We start from the raw sequence: 6,000 nt of genomic DNA, 5'->3' as shown, positions 1-6,000 counted from the left end.
ATGGTCTCCAAATATTAATCTAACTCCAAAGTCAAGTTGAGAGCCTACTCCATTGACATGGATGCCATGTTTGTATACATGTAAAGGGTGTATAATGAAGACATAATAATCAAATTAATTGGAATGGAAGCGAGAATAATCAACGGATAAAGAAATTAAATAGAAAAATACTCTTTGCATTAATAAACTAACAAGAGAAGAAGATAAACTAAAGTAATAGAATAAATAAAGGTAGAAGAAAACTAAAATTAAAGGAACATTGAACCTAGAATTGGGAAGAAATAAATCTAAAACTAAGAATCCTAGAACCTAGAGAGAGGAGAGAGCCTCTCACTAGAAAACTACATCTAAAAACCTAAATTGAGAATAATGAGAAGTGTCTCTGAATCCTCCACTCTGCAGCCTCTAATTTGTGTTTTCTGTGCCAAAAACTGGGTCAAAAATAGCCCAAAAATCACCCCCAGCAATTTTTGATGGAGCACAATTGATGGAGCACAGAAGTTGGTGAATTAAAAATTATTAAAATGGTTACATTGTAAGTATAGTTCTTAACTCACCAAAAATCTGCCTATCAATTTAAAATGTGTCACAGAAAATTTAAATTAAAAATTACTGGGAGTATGAATCCCAGGTCGTCTCCCAACGAGTTGCAGAAAGTGTGCTATTTTATTAACCAGAGGTTTTCAAAGAAGTGAATTGAGTAACAGGAAAATTAAAGTTAATAAAATTGAATAATGTAAATAAAAAGCCTTGACTGGGAGTTGATCAGTTAGAATCTCTAATCTTGTTGGAATTCTCTCAAAGTAATTGATAATTAAAGATTGGTTTGTTTAATTATCCTTTACTAAGTAAGGGAAAGTCAAACAAATTGGAATGCCATGTCTGTTCACAAGTTGCAATTCAATTAATAAAAATGAGTTGGTATTAGTGACTAGAGAGTAATCCAATAATTATCCCAATTACAAATTCTCTTTCAATCCTTCCAACTCAAGAGTTCCTTTCAATCAACTCCCCATCAAGTGAGGGGAACTACTCACTCATTGTAAATAACAAATCCATAACATATGAAAAGGAATTAAAAGAAGACATGATTATTGGAATGTAAAATGGATTAAAATGAAAGGAATAATTCTCGTATTAAATAATCATAAAAATATTCAAATGAAAAAATTGAACAAAGCAAAGAACATGGAAGAATAAAACCAAGTTAAGAAAACGAACTAGAATGACGAAGTCTTGATGAGGAAATAACTCAATGTTCCAATACTAAGACCAAAATTGAAAATTAAAATTCTAAAACCTAGAGAGAAAAAACTAGAGGAGGAGTAAAACTAGATCTAAAAAAACTCTCCACTGTGTGGAATGAATGTTGTGTTTGTTTCTGCATATTCTCTGGCTCTAGTCTGCTGTTCCGAGCCAAAAACTGGGTCGAAATAGGGTCCAAAATTGCCCCCAGCGAATTCTGCAGATTATGCAGATCGCACATGTCACGCGATCGCGTCACCCATGCGGACGCGTCACTCGCGCTTTTCCATGCCATGCGTTCGCGTCATCCACGCTACCGCGTCGCTTGAGCTTTTCCAATCCATGCGGCCGCGTGATCCATGCAGCCGCGTCACTGCGATTTGCTCACCTTCGCACGGTCGCGTGAGCCATGCGACCACGTCACTTCTCGCTGGTTATCTCCTCAAATTCTTGTGTTCCTTCCATTTTTTGCTAGCTTCCTTTCCAATCTCTAACTCATTCATGCCCTGTAAAGTCTGAAACACTCAACACACAGATCATGGCATCGAATGGGATAAAGGAGAATTAAAAGTACATAATTAAAGCCTTTAGAAAGCAGTTTTCAAACATGTAATGAATTCAGGAAGTAAATCTAAATGCATGCTATTTTGATGAACAAGTGGGTAAGGATCATGTTAAAACCACACAATTAAACACAATATAAACCATAAAATAGTGGTTTATCAACCTCCCCACACTTAAACATTAGCATGTCCTCATGCTTAATTGAAGGAGATAAAATGAATAAGTATGAACATGTAGAAACCCATACAATGCAATCCTATATATATAAACAAATGCAACTATATGATTCTTGCCCACTTGATCAAAAGTAAATAAGCTCTTCAAAACAATTACAAATCAAACTCCACTAATTCTATCATTTTACAGTGACACAGATAAAAATTCAAGAAGATAGCTCATGAAAGCAGGGAACATGAAAATTCAAGCATTGAACCCTCACTGATAATGTATGTAGCTCTAATCTCTAGTGTATAGGGTAATCGCTCTATCCTTCTCTAGTCATGCTTTCAACTTTTGTTTTTCTCCTAACCAATTAACAACAGTTAATATACCAATGCAAACATCATGAGGTCTTTTCAAGGTTTTAATGGGGCCAAGGTGAGGGTATGGATATACATTTGGTTAAGTGAGTTGATAAACTGAATCTTTAATTAACCCAAGCTTCAACCCAACCTATATATTTTAATGTAATTTTAAAGTTCATACCTAGCTACCCAGAATTCTCTTTTCCAATCCATACTCATGTATCAACTTATATTTTGGTTCTATCATATGTGCATTGATCTTTGAATTCTGAATTCAACATTGGGGTAATTTTGTCCCCTTATTTATTCATTTATTTATTTAGTATATTTTTTAAGATTAAAATAAATATATCTTATCAATGCACATGGATTTTCGGTTCTTGTAGTTTCACATGAGTAGGTATCCAAATTCCTATTAAATGACACATTTCTTTAACAACCTTTGTTCCCACAATTTCCCATACTTAACTAGTACACACAATTTTATCTTAAACTAACCAAAGATTCAATTTGGATACCTACTCATGTGAAACTACAAGAACCGAAAATCTATGTGCATTGATAAGATATATTTATTTTAATCTTAAAAAATATACTAAATAAATAAATGAATAACATACTTAACTAGTACACACAATTTTATCTTAAACTAACCAAAGATTCAATTTGGGATATACAATTGTTTTTCAGCTTAAGGTTATTAATGTGGTAGAATATATAACAAATGGGATTTAAAGGCTCAAAGTGGTTAACAAAGGTAATTGAAAAGGGTAGGCTTAATTTGGATAAGTGAGTTTAAACAAATAATGGCCTCAATCATGTGCAAGCATGCAAATATAATAAATATTGGACATGTAAGATAAAACAAAATATAGATTACAATCATAGAGAAGTAAATACACAAGAATAAAATAATTATGGTTAAATAATGTAACCATACATAAAGGCTCAAATCTTTCATAGGTTGTGTGTTCTTTAGCTCAAACATCATGTTCCAAATACAACTCAAGCAAATTTATCATAAAAAAATTTTGAAAAATTAGTGAAATTTTTGTTTCAAAGATAGAGTCTTAGAAGAAACTTATTGTCTTTTCAATCAAGTAGAACATGCATGCAACTATCCTAACCTATGCAATTTATTCTAATCTATAAAAGAAAGAAAATCTAACTAAAATATCCTAATTATTGGTGCTAGAGAAGAGAAATTACCTCCGAAAGTTAGGTACTGACCGACCTCCCCACACTTAAGGCTTTGCACCGTCCTCGGTGCCATCTGTCAGAAACAGGGGTGGGCTGGTAGCAGTATCTCCACAATCGGGACCGTCATGGCTCCCTGTGCTAGTGAAAGAAGTGGATTCTGGGGTGTCGGAGTCTTTGCAATCTCCTCTAAGTAGCTCCTTGAGGTGTTTGAATCGTCGGTTGTTACGGCGCTCTCTCAATTTAGCTTTGTGTTCTTGTCGATCCAACCGTTTGATTATCTGCTGGAGCAATTCATCAGTTGTAGGTGCTTGTGGTATTGAAGAAGGATCATCTTCAACTGGAGCAGTAGGGAGGTTTGTAGTGGCTGCTTGAAGTCTAAGGTATTTCCCGTTAGGGACATACGGATCATCCCGTGGAAGCACGACTTTGGTGTCCTCAGCTCGGTGGGCGACTCCGGCTGCAGAGACAAGATCTGAGACCAAGGCGGGAAAAGGTAAATTACCCACAATTTGTACGTGTCCCATAGCATTCCGGATATGGATTGAGAGATTCAAAGGTTGGTCTGTAAGGATGCACCATAGTAGAACAGCCATGTCCGCGGTGAAGGAGGACTCGTGAGTGCTCGGAAAGACGTAATGGGACATGATCTGTGCCCATACGCGAGCCTCCAAGGTAAGTGCTGAAGCCAAGATTCCCTTAGGGCGGGTTGATGCACGAAATTGTGATCATCAACAATGGCTCCAAAGACTTGGTGCTCTTAAACATGAATCACACTTTGTCACAACTCCGCACAACTAACCAGCAAGTGTACTGAGTCGTCCAAGTAATACCTTACGTGAGTAAGGGTCGATCCCACAGAGATTGTTGGTATGAAGCAAGCTATGGTCATCTTGTAAATCTCAGTCAGGCGGATTCAACTGTATTAAGAAATTATATTAAACGAAAATAAATAAAATAGGGTAGAGTTACTCATGTAATTCAATGGTGGGGATTTCAGATAAGTGTATGGAAGTGCTGTGTTCCTTTCGAATCTCTGTTTTCCTACTGCTTTTATCCAATCTTTGTCACTCCTTTCTATGGCAAGCTGTATGTAGGGCATCACCGTTGTCAATGGCTACATCCCATCCTCTCAGTGAAAAAGGTCCAAATGCTCTGTCACGGCACGGCTAATCATCTGTCGGTTCTCGTTCATGTTGGAATAGAATCCATTGATTCTTTTGTGTTTGTCATCACGCCCAATAATCATGAGTTTGAAGCTCGTCACAGTCATTCAATCCCAGAATCCTACTCGGAATACTACAGACAAGGTTTAGACTTTCCGGATTCTCATGAATGCCGACATCAATTCTAGCTTATACCACGAAGACTCTTATCTCACGGAATGGAAGGCTCGGTTGTCAGGCGAGGGGCAACCATGCGTCGTGTATCAGGAATCCAAGAGATACACATCCTAGCTCTCACTTGTAGAATGGAAGTGGTTGTCAGGCACGCGTTCATAAGGATGGATTATGATGAGTGTCACGGATCATCACATCCATCAGGTTGAAGTACGAATGGTACCTTAGAACAGGAATAAATCAAATTGAATAGAAAATAGTAGTAATTGCATTAAAACTTGAGGTACAGCAGAGCTCCGCACCCTTAATCTATGGTGTGTAGAAACTCCACCGTTGAAAATACATAAGTGATGAAGGTCCAGGCATGGCCGAATGGCCAGCCCCCATTGTCTAAGATCGTATAAACTGATCAAAGATGTCTAATACAATAGTAAACTATCCTATTTATACTAGACTAGCTACTAGGGTTTACAGAAGTAAGTAATTGATGCATAAATCCACTTCCAGGGCCCACTTGGTGTGTGTTTGAGCTGAGCTTGATCTTTACATGAGCTGAGGCTTCTTTTGGAGTTGAACGCCAAGTTGTAACGTGTTTTTGGCATTCAACTCTGGTTCGTGACGTGTTTCTGGCGTTTGACTCCAGAATGCAGCATGGTACTGGCATTGAGCGCCAGTTTACGTCGTCTAATCACGAATAAAGTATAGACTATTATATATTGCTGGAAAGCTCTGGATGTTTACTTTCCAACGCCGTTAAGCCATTTGGTGTTCTGTAGCTCCAGAAATCTATTTCGAGTGCAGGGAGGTCAGATTCTAACAGCATCAGCAGTCCTTTGTCAGCCTTCTATCAGAGTTTTGCTCAGGTCCCTCAATTTCAGCCAGAAAATACCTGAAATTACAGAAAAACACACAAACTCATAGTAAAGTCTAGAAATGTGAATTTAGCATAAAAACTAATGAAAACATCCCTAAAAGTAACTAGATCATACTAAAAACTACCTAAAAATAATGCCAAAAAGCGTATAAATTATCCGCTCATCACAACACCAAACTTAAATTGTTGCTTGTCCCCAAGCAACTGAAAATAAATTAGGATAAAAAGAATAGAATATACTATAAATCTCAAAATA

Source organism: Arachis stenosperma, chromosome 5 (genome assembly GCF_014773155.1).
Source record: "Arachis stenosperma cultivar V10309 chromosome 5, arast.V10309.gnm1.PFL2, whole genome shotgun sequence".
In the NCBI taxonomy this organism is placed as follows: Eukaryota; Viridiplantae; Streptophyta; class Magnoliopsida; order Fabales; family Fabaceae; genus Arachis; species Arachis stenosperma.
The sequence above is the reverse complement of the archived record's forward strand: the minus strand, read 5'-3'. Positions refer to the sequence as shown.